Source organism: Hyaena hyaena, unplaced genomic scaffold (genome assembly GCF_003009895.1).
Source record: "Hyaena hyaena isolate Hyena2069 unplaced genomic scaffold, ASM300989v1 scaffold_160, whole genome shotgun sequence".
In the NCBI taxonomy this organism is placed as follows: Eukaryota; Metazoa; Chordata; class Mammalia; order Carnivora; family Hyaenidae; genus Hyaena; species Hyaena hyaena.
The window spans coordinates 2,505,466-2,528,333 of NW_024080793.1; the positions used below are offsets into that span (position 1 = coordinate 2,505,466).

The 22,868-nt window shown below is 41.5% G+C and overlaps 1 protein-coding gene across 3 annotated transcripts in view; it reads left to right on the forward strand.

The window, feature by feature from the left end:
• The window catches only part of MCC (MCC regulator of WNT signaling pathway), a 276,051-nt gene that overhangs the window by 124,005 nt on the left and 129,178 nt on the right, over positions 1-22,868 (forward strand). The window lies entirely within an intron of this gene.

Sequence of the window (22,868 nt, forward strand, 5' to 3'; positions counted from 1 at the left end):
TTTAATCCCTTCTCTCCTATAAAAACCTTCTTAAAAGTATTTCAGTTGTGGGGAGCTCCCCTGATAAAGAAACTGAACTGAGGGGCAAGGGGTGGCCCCAGTGAAGAAGAGCGCTGTGGTTGTTAGCTTATAAAAATAGGACAGCTGATGCGGAGCACAGTTCGGCTCTCCCTGGCCTGGCGAGGGCTGCAGGGCCTCTGGCTGGGTGGTTCAGGAAGGACAGATGATGTAGGGAGAGCAGAGCGCCGTATCCGCCCAGGGACTGTTATAAGCACCTGGGCAGGACGGGCACTCGGTTTGTAGGGGTTGGGGGTGGCTGTAGTCACAGCCGAAGAAACTCACGTGTCCTTCAGAATGATCAGTTTCATGATGTTTTTGTTATTTTTATGTGGCGTTGGTTTTGGAGCTATGGTTTTAACATGGGAAGAAATGAACTATCCAGGTCTAAGATCTTCATTTTGGTTTGAGATGGGTGTTTTGTGGTTAACACTGGAAGCCCAACACCTTGCCTGTGTCAGCCCTGTCATCATGTCCACTCATTCATACTCATCCTCAGGCTGCATCATGTCCAGTGGGCTCATTATCCTGTAGCTGGGGAAACGGAAGCCCAGGGAATAAAGTCAGACTTGACTCCATTCTTCTGACAGCAGTGCATAGTCAGAGTATAGCTAAGGCCACTGTGTTTTCTCTCTCGTTCATAGTCCATTCTGTAGTTAGAGATTCAAGGGATTTTTGTTGGCTGCCATCAGTTTAGTCTTCAGAGTTTATATATGTTAACTTTTATCTTTTTACATATTGATTTCAGCTATTAGAAACAATACAGCAGCCAAGCTAAATTCCTTTGGAGGCCCAGGAAAAGTGTAGCTCATCAGAATCCATTTTGGAATTGTGATTTGGACATTTTAAGGCTGGTCATGGTTTTCTGACAAATTGTGCTGGTCTAAAATTTGCCTAATTTGGTCTTTAAAAAGACCTGTGTACATCCGTGTGTATTTTGTTAGCAGCATAACCTTGAAAACTGTTACTTGAGAATCAAAGCTGCCCATCAAAATCCATCTTTAGGAACTGTCTATATTTGGCAACTGTCTAAGTTGCCTGTTTCTGGTGATCGAAGTTATCATTAATGGGTGTTGCTAGTTCGTGAAGACATTTTTTGGTCTTAAACTTGGAGCTTAGAAGAATGCATGTAGGTTTTGAGGGCACTACTCTATCAATAAAATCAATTTGGCTAGTCAGAGCTCTGGCTCTTCAAATTAGAAGTGGCTGCTCAGGATTATTTCAGGCTAAATTGTAAACAGAGTTAATGATGGTTTGCAAAGTAGGGTGCTGAATGGGAATAGGACACCAATGACTTCACATAATTACAATGATTTTCTGATAAGAGAAGTAACTCTACCCTTTATTGTAAAATACAGAAAGTCAGAAAGATGCTAAAACCAAAATTACCTAAAATCCCGTATTCAGATATGCTTAACATTAATCATTTTTTTAAGAGAGTGAGCAAGCATGCATGGGTTTTGCTCTTATACCTGTGAGATCATGACCTGAGCTGAAATCAAGAGTTGAATGTTTGACCAACTGAGTCACCCACGCAACCCTACCCTTTATCTTTAATATTTTCTATTGTATAGAGAAAAAGTTTATCTTGTTTACATTGTTGATATCCTAATGTGCAAATGTATACTTGTTTTGGATAAGAAGGGCTGGAATTGTAGTATAAGCAGTTCTCATGTCTGTAATAGGAATTTCTGTTAAGTAGCTTCTCATGGGCCACCCCCCCCCCACATACACACACCTAGAAGGTGAAGAAGAGCCCACAAACTAGAATACTATTTTCCTGTCTACTCTTTGTTCACCAATTTAGCCTAAATAGGGTTGAAAGCAGAAAGGTGAAGAGGAGGAAAGGTGGGGGGAGGAAATCAGTGACCCTGTCTGTGAGGGATAACAAGGAAGCTTGCAGGTAGATTCCCTATACAATATATTCTATAAATCTGAATCGTACCATATTTATTTTTCTTCATTAGATTTCTGAACTGGAAGGACTATGCTGAAAACTTGAAATGTATAACATTATTAAATTGAGAACACAGGAGACAGAGGATGGAATTGCAGAAGAAATAGAAATAAGGCATTAGGAAAGAGAAAATGGCAAGTTCAAAAACCAGGTAGGGGGTAAGCAGTGGAGACGGGCCAGTGGAGTCTGGAGCCAGCAAAGAAATAGTGCTCAGGGAGGACAGTGTGATGAGCTACATCTGTGTTAAATTTGTGGGAGGAGGGTGTCAGGCCAGCACTGTGCTCCTAGAAGTCCTCTTTGGCTACACTTGTGAGGTGGGAGGAGAAATATCTAGCAAATACATAGTACAGCGTATGAAGCTACTCTTTAGCTAATTAAAAATCAAGATGTAGGTATGCATAATAGTAGCTGAAGCGAACACACCCAAAGCCCTTGGATAAGGAGAGTATGGGGCTGGGTGTTAAATGTGCTAAACCATTTGATACCCCAGTACCCATGCCAGCTGAGCACAAAGGTGAAAAATGGTGGAGCTGGGACTTGAACCCAGGTGTGCCTGTATCTAAGGCTCATTCTCTGGTCAACACCAGCAGGCCTTGGCTCTAATGCTTCCCAGTGTGAGCTGTAAATGGGTGCTATATTCTTGCAAAATGCACTTGGTTCCCAGTTGAGTTGTGGAATTTTATAGTAAAGTCCTACTGAATTTAGCTTCATCCTTTTGTCTTTTAGAAAACTTGCATACAATTAATTAGTAAACGAAACCACACACTAACATCTTAAAAGAAATCAATAGAGACCGTTCAATTTGCCTTCGTCGAACAAAATCCTACAATCTACTCTTTTTAAAGTCTTGATACACAAGTGCAATGGCAATCCAAAATTCTCGAACCAGTTTGGGGGAGAATTTTTCTTGGATTTCCTCTGTAAGGAATGCAGAACCAGTCACTTAAGAGTACTGAGCCTTGCCCTGAAGTAGCTCTTATGTTACTAACAGCCAGTGTACTTGCCTCTAACAGCATTTGGAAGACAGATGCACCCAGTGCTGGGCTGCAAATGGATTCAAGCAGTGTTGATCCTCATCTGTCAGAACAATTAACATGAGTAAAATACTTGCCCTACTTAAAGCAGATGGAGGGAGGGGGAGGAGAGGGGGAGGGGGAGGGGAGGGTGCTCTGCAGTACTGTTTAGAAGATTAATGTTGCTATATGGGCAGAGAGAGCACTGGATTTATTTTCTGAACATTACATGGATTTACAGGGATGTCAAGTTACTGCCGAAAGCACAGACTGTGTTCTTAAAGGGTCTCTGTAGGGTTTTGAACGAGACACAGAAGAGGTGTGGGGGTGGGGAATGGTACATGAGATACATCGCATTTTTAACAGTAAAGTATGACTTGTTGACCATTTTGTCCTCTAATTTTTAAGCTCTGCTGAATTCAAGGCTTAACAGTAAGTTGGCTTCTTACATGATGTATAAATATTGTTATGAGATTTTTTTTTTTTAATAAAATGAATAGAATAGACGGACCTAGGACTGTAATGACTTGAGACCACAGCTTGGTGTTCGCACAGAGACTGGAGATCCCCTTTGCCTTTCATTAGAGCTGGATCTGCGCTACCAGGGTGGGAGGAAAAGAAAACAGCATGTTCATTAAGAATGAGACATCTAGGAGGATTTTATTATTCTTTGACAGTGGAAGTAGAATGGGAAAATTGTTGAGGTTAGCACAAGAATGATAGAAGATGACAGTTGTATGAGAAATAATATTTACACGAGTGCTGAATCAAGTTTTAATTATAGGAAGCCTGTTGAGGAAGGGATCGGGCTGCTGGCAGAAGTTCAGCGGTCGCTGCCAGAACAGGACATGGGGGTGAGGAAGGGAGTATGATGGAGGTGACCAGTGGTCGTGGGCAAAGTGAGTAGAGGTTCTGCTGTTTCTTCAGATGTGCTCCCCACAGTGTCCCTCATAAATACATTTTCGGCCCTGCTGGTCACTTCTCCATCCTTTGCTCTTTTTCGTCTTGCCTCCTAGTCCCCCAGCTACTGGAAGGATTTCAGAGTCCTCTGGTGTCAGTCATGGCTTTCATGTTTAAATTGGATACTTAGCTTTCTTGCTAGAAAAGCTGCTGGGCGCTGAGATGTCAAGATGGTCCTCTCATGACTGGGATGTGCTCTTTCTGAATAGGGACAGCTGGAAGGTAGCATCTTAGTTAACTAAGAAGCGAGAGTAACTCACAAACCGTGAGATCATGACCTGAGCTGAGATCAAGAGTCGGATGCTTAACAGACTGGGGCACCCAAGTGCCCCTATATATATGTGTTTATGTATATGTTACAGCATTATTTAAGTTAGTAAAGATTAGAAATTTCCTAAATAAGATTAAGAAAATTGTATACTTGTTAGCCTTTAGTCAGTCATTAAAAACATGAATATGAGGACTGGGAAAACCTATACAAAATAACACTAAATTAGCAATACATGTGTGCGATGGTGATAGCCATTTAAAAAGTCAAAAAGTATATGGTTAAAAAATGGAAAGGACCATAGAGAAATCTGATGGCTGTTATAACTATGATTTCTTAATGTAATTTCTTTCTATAAAGCGGTTTAAAGATAAAACATAGCTAATGTTAACATGGTTTATAATCCCAGGCAGACTCCCATAATTGGCTTTCATGTGCCAGTGTGTTTTGAGATTGTGTGGCAGAACACAAGCCTCTGGCTGTAGATTTTCCATCCTCGTGTGCCTCAGAGGCTTTGTGGCTTCCCAGCCACTGCTGAAAGTCCACGCTATGTAATTGTACAAATGGCACGATGACCCTCCAATGCCTGGTTTAACTTTCCCATAGTTCCCATTGCCCCATATAGAGGAACTGAGTACTGTTAAATCTTAACACACATATTTCATGTTTGCTGTGTGCCAGGCATGGTGCTGGGTGTTGTAAATCAGTCAGATACAAGTTTGCTCCTCAGGGGGATCTAGGGGAGGAGACTGAAGAAATGGAGTCATTGGACAGTGTGATGGGTGCTGTGATAGGAAGGAGGAAGGATACATGGGAGTGGTGCCCACCGGGATTCAAGAAGTCTTTCCAGAAACCACCTGAGCGAGATGTGCAGTTAAGTGGCATGGGGTGGGAGACAGGGATTGTGACTTACCTGGAGAGCTGCAATTTGGTCAGAATCCGTATGGCCAGAGAAGTTAGATTTTTGGGGGAGAGGAGGGAGGGTGGGTCTTAGGCCACCTTGAGAAATTTGGATTCTATCTAAGGGCAAAGGAAAGTCGTTGAAGGATTGTGGTTGATACTGATCTGTTAGCAAGAGAAGTGATACACAGTGTTTAGAATCGCATTTAGAGTGTTGGCTCTGGCTTTGGAGAACAGTCTGGAGAGAAGGCCAGAGGCAGGAAAGCTAGGTAAAGCTCTGTTGCTGCAATCCAGGTGAGCAATGGTATCCTGAGCTAGAATGATGAATAGTGGACATGGGGAGGAGTGAACAGTTTACAGAAAGATGTATGACATAAGATCAACAGAAACTGATGATAAGGGGCACCTGGGTGGTGGCTCAGTCAGTTAAGCATCTGATCTTGGTTTCGGCACAGGGCATGATCTCACAGTTTGTGAGTTCAAGCCCCACATTGGGCTCTCTGATACACAGAAACTGCTTGGGCTTCTCTCTCTCTCCCTCTGTCTCTGTCCCTCCCCTGCTTGTGCTCTCTCTCTCAAAACAAATAAATAAACTTAAAAAAAAAAAAAACTGATGGTAAGAGTGAGGAGTAGGGAGGAAGAATTCAAAAGGATGCCTGTCTCTGACTTAGGCAAATAGGCATGTAGAACATGGCTCTTGGCACTTGCTCATTTAGTTGAAGCGGCCAGCCAGGCAGCACAGTGATGCATGGGAGGGGTTGGCTGGCAAGGGAAGAAGACAGGTTGAATTTGGAATACTTTGCGTGTGTGCCTGGGTACAGAGGTGGGGTAGGCAGCTGAACATACAGGTCTGAGATACAAGGAGCTATCCCCCTGGCTATTGGGTTTGAAATCAGTATTTTACTTCTGTGTATGAGGCACATGGTAGAGCTTCAACAGGGGATGTCATTCACACTGAATTCTGCTGACAGCCGTAGTCTTTGGAATTCCAAGTGCCAGCAACACATTTCCAGAAGTAACTTTCTGGATTTGAGAATTAACTATTAGCTGTTGCTCCCAGGGCACAGTTCCTGTGCTCTTGCTGCTGGAGCTGGACTGTTAATGCAATCCTTAGGAGCCTAGTCTAAGGATCCCGACCTTACAACTTTATTGTTGTAACCCCCTTGTTTATATGTGGCGTTTTAATATAGAAGAAAGGGGAATTTAGGAATTATTTCTCAGGGAGAAATCTATATGCAAAGCACTTACCCATTATAATAAACACTTGGCTGTGAGGTGGAGAAAATAGAATTATCTCTTTAATTTTTTTTTAATGTTTATTCATTTTTGAGAGACATAGAGACAGAGTGCAAGTGGGGGTGGGGCAGAGAGAAAGGGAGACATAGAATACAAAGCAGGATTCAGGCTCTGAGCTGTCAGCACAGAGCCCGATGAGGGACTCAAACCCATGAACCGTGAGATCATGACCTCACTGAAGTCAGACAGTTAACCGACTAAGCCACCCAGGCAGCCCTATCTCTTTAATTTTCTAATGGATACTGGAATTTGACTTCTTCTTTTTTTTTTTTTTTAAATGGCAAAATCAGCTCTTTGAAAATTAGCACAGGATGTGGCCAACAGACTTGAAAGGGTTTTACTCCTGCTGGTTGGGAGTAGGAATAGGGATGGGGGCAGGAAGAAAGGTACTATTTATTTATTTTTTTAAATTATTTTTTTTTTATGTTTTATTTATTTCTAGGAGAGAGAGAGAGAGAGACAGCATGAACAGGGGAGGGTCAGAGAGAGGGAGTCACAGACTGAAACAGGCTCCAGGCTCTGAGCTGACAGTCAGCACAGAGCCCGACGCAGGGCCCGAACCCACGAACCGCGAGATCATGACCTAAGCGAAAGTCGGACGCTTAACCGACTAAGCCACCCAGGCGCCCCAGAAAGGGACTATTTAATGCAGTGGTTTTCCAAATGTATTTTTGTTGTTGTTGTTTTGTTTTGTTTTACCTAGGCCTGTGCTGATTACAACATACTAAATTTATTTCTAGAGTGATTCATGGGTCAAGACCCACAGGTTGAAAACATTCATGAAAAGTACTCTAAGGATCTTTGTATCTCTTTCTTGGATTTAACTATTTCAGAGTATATTAGAAGAAATGTCGTATCAATAATTTATTCTCTAGTTCCTCTGTAGCAAATTGGCAGTATCCTAGAGTCTTCTTAATATTTTCCTGAGAAAGTTGAACGAGGCTTTCAAAAGTCCAATAAATTATGGTGGATATAGCACCATCTCTCCTGATCTCTCACTGCTTTTTCTCCGCTTTGAGTGGCTAATTGAACACCAACTATAGTAATCTGATTTGCATCTTCCCTGTCAATGTGCCACTCTATGAATAGCTAAATTAACTTAGTCTTCCTGGAATATACCCAAATGTTGAGAACCATTTAGGACTTTTTAAAACCATTTGGTCTATTAGCTCTGTCTTGAGATAAGCAGAATAAATGAGTCCCTGAAATCAAAGGGAAACTAATTGTAGTACCTCTTTTCAGCTCTGAGTCATCAAAGCTTGACTGTCTCAAGTATGTTCTAATGGGGTTCATTATTTTGTTTGTTCTACATTTGATAATTCTGAGATAATTTTACATTTGCATTGTTAATATCCGTTTTTCAAAATTTGTTGACATGTCTTTATTTTCAAGAATAATAATTTATTAGCCTCTCTTTTCAAGGCACCAAAGCTATGCATGCCCATTGTAACAAGTCAAACAACATAGAAGTGTCCCATGAAAAAGCCAACTCAGTCCCTTTTTCTCCATATATTTCCATCTTCCTCCTTAATGCATATTAACAACTTGGTGTTTATTCTTCAATACATATCTTTCCTCATATAAAATACACAAATATGGTGAACCTTTTTATAAAAATAGATCAGGCGCGCCTGGGTGGCTTAGTTGGTTAAGCATTCAACTTCGGCTCAGGTCATGATCGCATAGTTTGTGAGTTTGAGCCCTGTGTTGGGCTCTGTGCTGACAGCTCAGAGCCTGGAGCCTGCTTCAGATTCTGTGTCTTCCTCTCTCTCTGACCTTTCCCTGCTCATGCTGTCTCTCTCTCTCTCTCTTTCTCAGAAATAAGTAAAACATTAAAAAAAATTTTTTTTAAATAAAAATAGATCAGACTGTATCCTAGTTTTAACTTTTTTAAATGTAATACTAGCATTGGTTTCTAAGATTGCCAATAGACCGCATTCTTTTTCAAAGCTGCAAAATATGGGCTATGCCACAGTTGATGTATTCACTCCCATGTAGATGACCACTACGTATTTTGGTTGTTTAGGTGAGTTGTCATTATTACATTGCTATAATGACTTTGTAAATATATCCTAAAACCTTAATTTAATGACTTAAATTAAGTCAAAAGAGGTGTTTCTTGGACATCCTAAATAATGCATGTGATCCTATAATCCTTACGAGTAGACTGGGCATGATTCACCTCATTCCTTCCAGGCTCCACTAGCAGGTTGATTTTTCTTAGTCGAGTCCCTTCAACACATTGGGAAGAAGATGGGTCAGGAGCACTGACTCAGGCCATCTTTTAGACCCAGGTTGCTTCTCTCTCTACCTACCCATGTCCTTGAGCCATCGTTCTTTATATGTTCTAAATCTTTCTTAGCATTGGCTCTAGGACCTTGTTTTTGTTTTTCAGCTCTAAATTTTTTTCTTTCTTATTTGAGAAAGAGAGGGAGAGAAAGAAGTAAAGAAAAGAGAGAGAGAGAGAGAGAGAGAGAGAGAGGGAGAAAGTCCCAAGCAGGCTCAATGCCCAGCACTGAGCCCAATGAGGGGCTCAATCTCATGACCCTGGGATCATGACCTGAGCCAAAATCAAGAGTTTGATGCTGAACTGACTGAGCAACCCAGGCAACCCTTGGACTTTTTAAAAGTAGTTCGCTGACCTCTCTACTCCTCCATGGCCATGATATAAAAAGCACCCCATTCTAGTAAGGTTTCTGTAGTTCTCCAGCATAAATTTCTAATCTGTGATTTTAGTTCATCTTCGTATACCCCAGTGCTACCCTCCTCTTTCTTTTGCCCTTTGTGTTGGTATTGCAGTAATTTAGAGAGGTTCCCATCTTTGGATTCATTATGCCATGGATCAGAGTTGAGTGCAGTGGCCTGTAACTTCGTTGTACACCTTTGCTCAGTTTACACACAACAAGTGCAGAGTAAGGGTGCTGTTGTAGCCATTTTGGGTTAGAGCTACTAACCCAAATAAGATATTCAAGACAAAAAAGTTCTAGGTCACTTTGTTTGTTTGTTTGTTTTAAGTCACTTTGATTTCAATCTTTCAGTAACTGTATGTGTGCTTTCATTGAACTAGCTGTTAGGAATAGAGCACACTGAGGACAAAACAGGCATGTGGTTTTTCCTCAAGGAATTTGTGTCTAGTAAGGAGAGTCACTACAAAGAAAATTGCAGTTGATAAAATGTCCATATTTTCAGGTGGCATTCAGTCTGACACATGACTTCACTGACTTTGGGGGAGGTGGGGATGGGGAGACTAGAAATTCTGATCCAAGCTCTATGAGATTAAAAAAAATCTTCATAGTAATTTTATCTGAATAATAAATAGCTAAAATATTTTTTAAAAACAAAGGGGGTATTTTACATTAATGTAACACTAAACATTAAAATACTGTCATTTAAAATAGCATAAAAGGATTTAGTTATATCATAATGGCTGCAATAAGAACAGTACAAAGGGCTTAATTATTTAGTAGTACTAGGATAATTATTAAGTAAAAACAAATTTGGATTTGTAATTTATGTATACAGTAAAATCCATATGGAGTAAAGTTTTTAAAAACAACTGAATTTTTAAAAATGAAAATACAGGTAGCTATCTGATTAGAGTAGAGAAGGAATTTCTAAACAAAAAGTGGAGGGAAGAAATCTACAAAGGAAAAGACAACATAATAATTTAAAATGTAGATGTAAAAAATGTTACATAAGTTAAAAGGTGAACAGCCAATCAAGAAAGAATATTTTCACTATATATGGTGGAACATTAATATCTATCATATACCTCAAACTCTAAGAAGTCAACATCCTGTCACAATGGGCAAAGAACATGAACAGGCAATTAGAAAAATAAAGCCACATATCTAATAAACTTCTGAACAAAGTTTAGCCTCAAATAATCAAGGAAACGAAGACTAGAAATCATTTTGGAACTATATTGGCAAAAAGAGTATTTAAATAGCGTATCTAGATTTGTGGGGAGTAAAGCAAATAGATATACCTAACGGAAGTATATATTGCAGCGGCTGTTGTGGGGGAAGCAATTTCATAGTGAGAGGCTCTGGCCAAATAATTCTGTTTCCAGGAATTTGTCCTCATGTTCTTCACTGCAGCATTATACAACAAGAAAGATTGGTTACACATCCAATAATTAGTTGTTGGTTAAAGTATGGTACATCTAGCACATAGGTAATTATGTTAAAACGAACAGATGGCTATGGGTGAGGTCGTCTTCCTTGTAGCCTGGTTTGTTCTGGTTCTGTCAATGTGTAAAAGGTGTGGAGAAAGAGAAAACTCTTGGATTTGACTCCCCTGGTCCTTTTTATTCAAACAAGATTACTTAGAAGGGAAGATATATATATATATGGAAAATAAAGATTTCTCAACTATAAACCTGTAGGAAGTGTGTGACCACATATGGAATGAAAGGAAAATGAAGCATATTCTGTATCCAAATGAATTGCTGAAGAAGCTCAGAGGCTGGGATAACTTCCAAAACCTTACGCAGGCTATTAACCTAAGAGAGGAGGTGATTTTGACACCTGAGAAACTTGTGTTGTTTTATGGTCAGATGGAGAAGCTGTGCCAGTCAGCTTGGAATCCTGTCTTGTTTTTTTTTTTTTAAGTGTATTTATTTTGAGGGGGAGAGAGAGCGAGCGAGCGCACATACAGTTACTAAAAGCACCCATTGGGGAAAGAGCAAAGAAAGGGAGAGAGAGAATCCCAAGTAGGCCCCTGGTGTCAGCACAGAGCCCAACACAGGGCTCAATCTCATGAACTGTGAGATAGACCAATGACCTGAGCTGAAATCAGGAGTTGAATACTTAACTGACTGAGCCAGCCAGCACCCCAGAATCCCATCTAATTTTTTTTTAAATGTTTTATTTATTTCTAGGAGAGAGAGAGAGAGAGAGACAGCGCAAGCAGGGGAGGGTCAGAGAGAGAGGGAGTCACAGGTTGAAACAGGCTCCAGGCTCTGAGCTGGCAGTCAGCCCAGAGCCCGACGCGGGGCTCGAACCCACGAACCGCGAGATCATGACCTAAGCGAAAGTCGGACGCTCAACCGACTAAGCCACCCAGGCGCCCCCCATCTCATTTTTAAATGGAATTTAGTCATCAGAATTAAGTCAGGTACCTGCATGGTTGGAGCTGACCTATGTTCATTTGGTAATAACTTTGCACTTAATGAGTAGAGATAAATTTCTACTCAATGAGTGGAGAGAAGTATCCTATGTGTTTTCATAAAGAATTATTTCCCTAAATACTTTTCTTTCTAAGGCTTCCACAGTGCCTGAAGTCAATCAGCCACATCTGGATAGCTTTCCATTTTACTTTCTCTAGGATAAAATGTTCAACTGATGCTAGATTGGTCATGGAGGCGGGGAGGGGAGAGCCTTCCTTAGGTGGGGCTTCCTGCAATAGTGTCAGTTACTGACGAGTTCCATGACTCGTTGGTTGACAAACAGATCTCTCTGAAACTCTCTGTGCTTTGAAACCTCACAATTTCTGGAGAATTCCTTCTCAATAACTTCTTTTCTTGGAGGCTGCCTAAGAACTGCTATGAAATGATAGGGGACACAGAGCTACCAGTTACATTTTCTGGGTTAAGGGGATTTGTATCTTCTGCTTGTCTGCATTTTTCCCCTTGTTAGCTAACTGACAAACAGAACCTTAATACATTTTGGGGCAGGAATGCAGACTAATCGGTACCCATGTGATAAAACAGCTCTATTTTCTGTGCATCCTCCTTTAGTCTCCAGAGTTATGGCCCCCTGTCTGATAGGAAATTACCTTGTACCATGCTGTGGTTATGCCTTGCAGAATTTGTCTCTGGAACTTCCTTGTGGATGTACGAAATTGTGATAAGATGTTTTTTGCTGAAAGCAGATATCTGAGTGAACTTGCAGTAACTCACTTTCTGTGATTCATTGAGTTCATGGTCAAATGCCCCAACAAAACAGAAATGCTCCACAGAAGCACTAGACATACTTAAAAAACCAAAGCTTTTAGGGACAGACATTCCCAACACTTTAGTGAAGTGTCAGTTCAGGATGCAAAAATCCCAGTGTGGGAGCCAGCATGCATCCTTGACTTGAGGAGACTCTTAACTAGTGTAACAATATTGCAAGTGATTTGGCAATACTTGGATACTGACCCTCAAATTTCAAGACTTGTCCTTAAAGATCTATTCGTCTTAAAGCTCTTTTGTGGGCGCAGAACAAATCAGAGGTGCTTGCTTATACTGCAACTGCTGACTCCATTAGCAAAGAGTCTGTTCTCCATAACATGACTTCTTTTCAGACTTAGTAAAGAGACAGAGGCAACATAAAGTGTGTTAGAGATGAATTTTAAAGACCCAAGTTAAGTTAAATATAAAAGTCAGTAAATACCCCCTTGGAAGTATATCATATATTATAACATTTTAATGGTGTTGTAGCTTGCAACATTTATATAAACCTTTTCCTCTCTCCCCAGTATCCATGGGAAGTGGATAAGGTGAATATGAACTTTCACAGAACCAATAAGGAAACAGGTGTGGGTGGGGGTAGACAGGCATTGGGCCCTGAGGTACTTCAGTTACAAGCGCACACAAAAAAGGCAGTGAGCTTCCCATCATTCATGTGGTTGCGTTTTATCAGAAATTTTCAGGAATGTGGCTTCCTGCCTGAGAGGTGGAAAATTGCATATTGCCCAGTCCTACAAGAGAAGGATGGTTCTGGCATGGGGTAGAAACCACATTGAAGAAGAGGAGGGAAAAAAATGGAAGAAATAATGGAAACAGGTACATCCTATGGCTCCATTTGTCTTCATTCAAAAGAAGTAGTTGCTGGAAAGAAAGAAAGAAAAATAATGTGGATACCACATTAATTGTTTCTCTCCATGAAGACAAGACCTGTCAATGATCTTGTCCTTTGAAAAAAAAATTTGTGCTTTTTATTAAAATTCCTAATTTTATACTGCAGTTCAGGTGTGGGGTAGATCCATCTAATCTGTCACAGTAGCTATAGCCAAGGTATCATGCATTTGCCATCCCCCAAAAGAAAGTACGTTATTTAACCAAAGTGAAGTTGGACAATGCATAAATGCTGGGGTAGAATAGAAACGTATCATTTATGCCTATCTCCCAAGCAGGGCACTTTGCTGGCTGGTCTCTGAATTGCCTCTTGCTGCCTGAATAGCTACTATTAAAGAAATGAGGCATTTTGTTTTCCAGACAGCCCTCTGATTGTTCCCTATACTCACACAGGAGTGCCTGGCTGCAGAGCTTTCTATTTTTCTCCTAGGTCATCCCACAGCAGTTCACGAGGTGATCTGTCACGGGGAAAGGGGCAAGTCGATGCATTTTAAGAAACCCACCCTTGTTTCTCCCCACAGCCAGAGTGTGACCTGCACATAATATCTGAACTTGAACATTAACCCCCTTGGATCTGCACATGAGCAGTTTGACCAGGTCTGAATGAGAGAATTATTTTGTGAGAAGAACCTTGAGCTGTTTCTTGGTCCACAACTCAACCCCACCTAATTATCTAAGGATGAATGCTCCTTGGTGTGCTTGGCTGGGAGGGTGTGGGGATAGTGTTATAGGAGATGATGCAAGATGAAGACTTTGGCACATTTAGGTGCAAGAGTGAGTGATCCTGCAAGAAGTCTTTCAAACAGCCCACTTTAAAAAAAAAAATTGAGGTATAATTGACATATAGTGTTATATTTCAGGAATACAACATAATGATTCAATATTTGTATATGTTGCAAAATGATCAACACTGTGTCTAATTTAACATCCATGGTCACATGAAATTACAGAATTTTTTTCTTGTTATGAGAACTTTTAAGATCTCCTTAGCAGCTTTCAAATATGCAGTACAGTTTTGTTAACTACAGTCATCATGCTGTATACTACATCCCCATGACAATTTATTTTGTAACTGGAAGTTTGTACCTTTTGGTTCCTTTCACCCATCTTCTTTCTCTCTCTCAACCACCAGTCTGTTCTCTGCATCTATAACCTAGGTTTGTTTTGTTTTCCCCAAAGGGCCCGCTTTTTTTTTAACCTACAGCGTTAATTCTCATCATTGTTACTTCCTTATTTTCCTTTCCCCTTCTGGATTTCTTGGCTACCTTCAAAATTAATGGCTGCCTCTTTGTGTATGACATATCAGTTTCATTCCCCCTTTCCCTCTGTCCTTTGGATTGAATTCCTTCCCCTACTTTGTCTCTTCCATTCTTACCTACAAAAGAGCAAGAACAATGCAAGTTAGTATCTCTTCCTCCCCAGCACGCATGTGGGATGGTGACAATTCCAAAATTTCTATACTGGAAGGACTCAGGATACTCTGGGGCAGTGGTTTGGGGAGGGGGAGGCACAGAGGTCTTGATTTGTCTGTTTTCTTAGCCAACACAATCTCTGTCTGGATTGATTGCTTCTGTTAGATGCCTCCAGGAGAGCTGATGAGTATTATGGGGCCTGAAGCCTGCCTAAGCTATTTTTTTTTTAATAGTTTATTGTCAAGTTGGTTTCCATATAACACCCAGTGCTCATCCCCACAAGTGCCCTTCTCCACTCCCATCACCCCCCTTCGCCTCCCCCGCATCTGCCCTCAGTTTGTTCTCGGCATTCAAGAGTCTCTCATGGTTTGGGTGCCTGGGTGGCTCACTTGGTTAAGCTTCTGACTTCAGCTCAGGTCATGATCTCATGGTTCGTGGGTTCAAGCACCGTGTCGGGCTCTGTGCTGACAGCTAGCTCAGAGCCTGGAGCCTGTTTCAGATTCTGTATCTCCCTCTCTCTCTGACCCTCTCTGGTTCACGCTGTCTCTCTCTCTCTCTCAGAAATAAATAAAAGCATTAAAAAAATTAAAAAAAAAATGGTTTGCCTTCCTCCCTCTCCTCACTATTTTTCCCCTTCTTCTCCCCCATGGTCCTCTGTTAAGTTCCTCCTAATCCTCCTAAGCTATTGTTACTAGTTGAGCCCAAATGCAAGGGATCTTTGCTTTACAGACTTGAAGGGGCTAAAATGCAGTGCATGGAATTAGCATTGCCCAGTGTTTTGTTGCTGCCTTGCTCTCCCCTCCCCATCTCTAGTCTGTTTGCCCTCTTCTCCACCCCCAGTCACTAAGAGAGCTTCATAAAAAACTACAGACACAGCAGAAAAGTATGAGTTGCTATGGCCTGCACCCTATTCAAACTTGGAGATTGAGAATTCCATAAACCACAAGAGTTTTGTGCATATGGTATTTTCTGGAATTTGAACTCACCATAGGAGAGGTCTGCTTTACATTATCATCTTTCATAGCGTAGATTTATCATTCTGTATCTCTGTTAATGTATTTCTGTGGAAATCATTTAACTTATGGGGCATGGCTAATCTTTTTTAAAAGTTTTTTTTTTAAGTACATGAATAAAAGACGGTGTTTTTGTCCATAAAATGCAGCGAGAAAAAGAAATGCAAGTATGTTTTTTCAGACGGCTCCAAAGAACAGATCATGTAAAACACTCGTCTGAATGGATACAAAGCTACTCTTAACATCTGGAATTTATTAGGAAAAAAAACCACATATTCAGCAAAATTGTAACACTCCACATTTAAGTTATCAATTCCTTAAGGCTCCCTAGCTGCCATGTCGAAAGTGAGGATGTGCTGCACTCTGTAAGCTCCAGATAGGCTTGCTGGGGCATGTCCACAGCTAAATGTGCACGAGCTATGTGAAGTGACTAATGAAAAGTCAGCTTAACCTTGTTGCTTTACAAGGACACTCTCAGGCTCTGTGTGTCCTCAGGAAATGATGTGATATGTTCCCACTTTTTCTTTGCGAACATATATCTGTTGCCCAAAAGAATATAAAATCTGGAATGAGGTGGGTTAACTTTGTAATTTTAAAAGTTTTGAGACAGGAGGAAATCTTTGAATAATTTGAGTTTCTTTTAAGATGGCAATTGAAAGGGCAGAGCAATACTACACATTAGGTGTGGCTACCCTAGGAGAGATTGTTTTAAAGGTGTGAAGGGTGATTCCATCTCCTCCATTGCCACTTAAGGCGGAAGTTCTCTGTACCTTTTTCACCCTGTCATTTTGGGAGCTGTTCCTTGATGTATCAATGACTTTAAATATCCAGTTCTGTTTCAGCCATTTTGTGGGTAGCTGTCGCCCCTGCAGGTATGTAAATACCACAGTTCTCTGGCCACAGTGCGGCAGGGAATGAAGCGCTCCAATCCTGTGTTCCTGTACATGCTGTTCTGTCAGCAATCTGCTATTGCTAGGGATTTTTAAAAACCCAGAGAACAAACAAAAGGCTTACTCTGAGTTGCCTGTGCCTCTCTTGAAATAACCTCTGTTTTTCTTTGCCACGTGAAAAGAAATGTCCTCCATAATTGCTCTGTGTGTTGACTCACCTTTTTTTGCCCCACCTCGTGTATTGATGTAAAACGAGAGAATCATCAGACTGGAATGAATTTCAAGAGGCTGTAGACTAAACTCCCAGGCAGGACTGCACCCACATTAGCACAGAGAGCTGAGACTCGCCCCTATCTTGAAAGGTTCTCTGGGAGTGGAATTCCACAGCCACTATGGCACCTTCTAACACCTAACAAGGTTCAGTGTCAGGAGAAACTTCAGGAACAAACTCGAATCCCCATGCTGGGTGTAAATTCGTTATCTCTGGCTGTATGTACGCTGGTGACTCTCCACATAAGAGCTCATCATATGCCTCTCAGCTAGTGCTAATTTGCCTTCACATCCTTCTTGTCTCAGAGCTAAATAATCCCATTCCACATTTGTGATATTTTTCTGGGAGCCCAGAACACAGCTCACTGTTCTTTATAAAATGGTGTCCTAAATTGAGATTGATGGGAAGATGATCTCACAGTGTCTTTGGATTTGTAATCCTGTTCATCCATCTCAGAATGGTATACTAGCATCAACACGGTTTTCAAATGAGCATTTCAGAATTGTGACTGAACAGGGCAGGGCATGCCAGCCTCTAAGGAGATTGCATCTAAATATCAGGCAAAATCTTGCTCACCATTTTTTCCCCACCCTTGCATTTAGTCCTATGCCTCACGACCGACCGTGTCAACTTCTTTAGCAATGAAGCTAAGCTTTAATAGTTGGGGTAAATTTGGGGTTTTGTATTGTTGAAACTGCAGTATTTGTAGTCGCTGCCAGATTTAGGCTTTCCTTTGACACTTTTATCTAGGTTGGAAATGTTTCACTCATAAACTGCCTAAGAATCCTTAAGAGGTTTTCTGCTCACTGCCTTTCTGCTCTTTGGAAACAAAATAAGGCAGTTTTAGGGAATTTTTGTTCGATTACTGGTGCTCTGTCTATAAGGAGATAAGGAGCGGGGAGGAAGTAAACATTACAAGAAAGTCAAGGGTTAGATATCCCCTTGTTTGGCTGTGGCATGTTTGAACTCATGATCAGGCCAAACGTCTTGGGCTTGGGAAGATAGGCAGTTCGTCCCTTATAAGCCCAGGAGGAATGCAGTTTGCAAGCGAACCTATGTGGTGGGAAGAAAGCGATGCCCCATCCAAAATATGTGATAGAAGAACACCTTACCTCTAGGAGGCCCTGTGCTAAAGCTCCCCACCTCCTGGGGAACCAGATGCTTTGTCTGTGTCCCCATCATTGAACTAAGTCCAGAAGCATGTTTGGATTTGTTGTGAGCCACGCCTTACAGGCTGGGAGACAGTGCCTTCTTCACTGGGGGCCCGTTTCATTTGGGAAAGTCAGAAACAACCCATAGTATCTGTGCCCAAAGGAACATGGCTTTCAGCAGCCCTCTGATGTGGCTGCCTCTTTATCCTTTCTGCTGCTTTGCTACCAGGTTATTACAGAAGCCCTAGGAAAGCAGAAGGGCGGAGACGGGCCCTGATGCAGGAGATCTCACATTGTCCTTAATTCCCCGCCTGCAGTCAGTGAGTTCTGCCACGATTCTCACTGTAATTTATTCATTTCAGAGTTAGTCCGTGAAACAGAGGGGCCAGCAAAGGGGAGTAAACCAATAAGCAAATCGTCCAGGCATATGTGATGAAATGTGTTCCTCGTAGGTAGAGGGGGATAAAAGGAGGCTTTGTTTATTAAAATAACTCCAAGCTGTGATGTACCTGTTTGGATTCCTATTGTGTTGTGATTTCTAGAGGCAAAGGAGGAGGGTAGGGTGCTTTTGAAGGACGGGAGCTCCTTACAGGAAAAGAGCAGGAATGCTGTCAAGCTGGACACAAACCACAGTGTTTCATACTCGTGGCTCACTTGCTTGTGTCAGAGCTTTGAGCTGCAGTCCTGACATCTTTGTGATTTGGCAAGGGATTGTGCAACACTCACTGGCACTCACTGGCCAGGCTAGCACTGACAGATCAGGTGGGGGGGCACTCCCACCTTGGTGGGTTAATGGCTCCCTTGCGTGCACAGGGTCTGTTTGGGTTTGTTTGGCCCTCCTCCTACCCTGTAGCTCCCTCCTTCCCTCCAGCACTGAGCACAGTCAAAGCAAGTACCGGGGATCTCACTGAAACTCCCTTCTGGTACCAGTGGCTTTTCCAGTTTGTGCGGCACTGCTGTAAACCATCTGGTGCTGGGCGCCATCCAACTCTGCAGTCTTGACGACTCCGATCCTCTCCCTCGGCCCACATCAGATCGCAGGATCTGGGAATGCACAACCCTGGATACTCCTGGTAGATGAGGTGCAGTCATGGTAAATGGGATAGGTCAGCTTGGGAATTTGGGGTCAAGTACTAGAGAAACTTGTGCTTCGGTTTCGTTATCTGCAAAATGAGGTAATGATAGCTTCTGTCTTGTTGGGTGGGAATTCAGTGAAACCCATGTAAGGCAGTTGGCACGGTGTCTGGCTCATAGGAAGTGTGCTGGCCAGAATTCATCTGGAGTGCTGTGCTTCGTTCTAGGTAGTACTTATCAAAAGGAACATAGACCTGCTGGAGGGACCACAGAGGGATAGATAATTGTTCTAGAGATTTGAGGACTTGGAGGGGATGTTAACGGTACAGTGGATTACCTGGAGAGTTTTGATATGGTAAACATAATGTTTCAAATGAGCTATTTTAAGTATATTTACATGTAGAAAAATATCTGACATATATTTGCGAGTGATACAATCTCTAGGTGGTAGGGTTAAGGATAATGTAAATTCTATCTGAACTTTCCAATTTTCTAAATGTATCTGTTTTATAAATATTGTCTGAAGTTCCATCATGGGCCCAGCTTAGTCCATCTTGTGCATTGGCTGCATCCCTGGTGTCTTGACTTGTGTGCCTCCTGGGAACTCATAGTCCCACAAGGGAAATGGGTCAGCAAAAAACATATATGATACTTTGTCAGGTACTATTAAATGATGGAAAATAAAGAGGAGTAAAAGGGTAGATATGGATGAGGGGAAGGAAAACTTGTTCCAGGTGGTTGGTGGGGACAGATGGAAAGCAGCCTGAATGAACCAAGGGAATGAACATATATACGTGATATGATGAATACCGTGTTGATTATTATATGTGTGTGTATATATATATGTATATTTCTCTGTTTTGTTGACAGCATAGCATATTATGCATATCGTGCAATCCATACCCCTAATCTTTTTTGTTTTTCTACCATCAGGAACAGATCTCTGTGCACATCCCTGTTCACAGTAACTTGTGTCTTTTTTACCATTCGGATGTATTATCATGAAAATTCATTTGGGGTCACTGTATATATATATATATCCCACTTGGTTCTTAATCACCTCTTACCTTGTGATAGGAGGAGTCAGGAAGTCAGGAGAAACCCGCTGGGCATGAGGCTAGCCCAGTTTCTAGGCTGCTGAGGATTAATGTGTTTGCCTGCTTTTCTACAAGACTGGCTCTGGTGCAGGAGCAGCGGATTCAGTTGCACAAGCGGAAATCAAAGTGTAGATTACTGTGATTAATGTGTTCCAGGCCTCAGTGTGGTGAATCATTCTGATTGCTTCATCAGGGTTTGTGAAAACAAAAAGGTAGGATAGTAACCATCACTGTTTTCAAGGCCCAATTTTATCTTAATGCTTCTTAGCAAGCTCAATGCGTGGCATGGTGATCATGGTAATTAAGATGCTAATGGTCATTGTGGCTCACATTTGGCCAGGCAGCACTGTGGTTAAGTGACTGACTTATAGTATGTTCATTTAATCTTTACAACTCTCTGTGGTTAGGTATGGTTTCCATTTTACAGGGTGAATAAACTGAGGCTTGGAAAATGTACCCAAGGCTGAACTGGTACTCGGGTTTGGGGTTTTTATTTGTTTTTGTTTGTGATAAAGCCTTGTGTTTAATCATGAAAGTTTCTTGCCATCGTTTTCTCTTCCCTCTTCTCCTCGCATTTTCTTCCTTTTCAGGGAACAAGATAATCCTGGTTGGGGCTGGTATTGGCTGGGTTAGGCGATTTGGAGAGGAGAAAGGATTCAGACCTTTTCTCTGTAGCTGAACGCACTGTTCTCTGACAATCAGCAGGACCCCTGACGGGAGAGAACATTTGAGCAGATTTGAAATGTGTGTCTCCTGCTCTCTCCTGGTGCTTTGGATTAGCTGTAACAGTGAGTGTAAAATGGCCCATCAGTCAGCAGCCTGTGGTGAGGAGAGGGAAGTCTGCCTTCTCTTGCCTGTGCCTTCACTGATATGAGAACTGGTTTAAGGCATCAAACATTTTAAAGGGATTTTCTTGAAATGTAGTGCATATTAAAGTATTTTTAAAGTGTGTGAGTGAGTGAAAGAGAGAAAGAGAGAATGTGAGCAGGGGAGAGACAGACAGAGACAGAGACCCAGAATCTGAAGCAGGCTCCAGACTCTGAGCTGTCAGCACAGAGACCAACGTGGGGCTTGAACCCACGAACTGTGAGATCATGACCTGAGCTGAAGTCAGACACTTAACTGACTGAGCCATCCAGGCGCCCCTCAGTAAATTTAATAGTTAGGGATGCATTTAAAAATAAGTGTATTGAATATTTCAATAGTCAACATCTTAGCTGTCTCCTGTGCTTTAATGAACAGCGTGAAAGGACGTGCCCCGAGTTTTATATACTTATTAATTTCGTCTGTGTATATATATATGTGTTAATGCTATATATATATATATGTACACACATATATGCATATGTATACACAAATCTAAATCTTCAGTAGTTTTCCCAAGGAGAAAACACTGTCCTCAATCCAGTAAAGAACAGGGTCCTTTCAAAGCAGTTGGACTATTGCTGTAAACATATTTTGTCCTTTGCTGATCTGCAGAGTTTATTGACTGTTTCACTGTTAAAGGTACTTGGTTTCCCTAGAATGGGGAATTCAATACCTGCTAAATTGGATTAGTATAAAAATTTATGAACAATGCAGGCCTTATCAGGGAACTCTTTTACTCCTGTTCGTAGAATTCTCTGTGGGAGTTTCTGCCTCACAGATCACATCAGTATTTAGTGCATGCTGAAATCTTCACGTCCTCCGATTAGCAGGATTTAATTGTTGCACCTTCATCTCCTTCATGATGTATCATTAGGATGCAACACACCTTGAAATTTAAGTGGATGCTACCAGTTTATTGCAGTGTCTTTATTTTGTCTGTGTTTCGTTCCAAATATCTTTGTATATACATGTAATTTTGGTTTTCTGTGAAAATAACGCTACAAAAGTAAGACTTTGTTAGCAGAAAATAGTGACTACTTTGGCAGCTATTGTACTATAATATTTGTGTAGCAAATTTAAGACTTAATTTGACTGGCAGCTATTGTACTATAATATTTGTATAGTAAATTTTAAAAATCTGTTAAGATTTTTTTAAAGTTGAGTAAATTTAAATCTTAATAGATTTTTAAAAATGTATCTTTTTTTTCCTAAACAAAAGGTTTCACCTATTACTGAACCAACCCACCAGTGCAGAAGCACAGGAACAGAAAAATCATTTTTCCAGTAAAAATTTCCAATTGCTCAGGTGGTAATGATACTTAGAGTGATAGCTATGAGCAAGTGAGCTTGATAGAGCATGAATATATGCTCCATCTCATGTGAGCTTGATACAGTATGAACATACACGCCATCTCACATGACCTTGATGGGCGTGAATATGTGCGCCATCTTGTGTGACTTGGATAGGGCGTGAATGTGTGCGCCATCTCATGTGACCTGGATAAGGTGTGAATATGTGCTCCATCTCGTGTGACCTGGATAAGGTGTGAATTTGTGCGCCATCTTGTGCGACCTGGATAGGGCATGAATATATGCACCATCTCGTGTGACCTGAGTAGGGCATGAACCTGCACGCCATCTCATTGTGATTCCTTGTAGACCCAGCTTGGTTTTTCTCCAGTGCCTCCTACCTGATTTTATCACCAGTTTTCATCCAAATCCATGAGGGGATGGGTGGGGGTGGGGGGTGGGGATTCTGCTTTTATTTCTTGGTCAGGAATCTCTGGATCCTGAAAGTGGT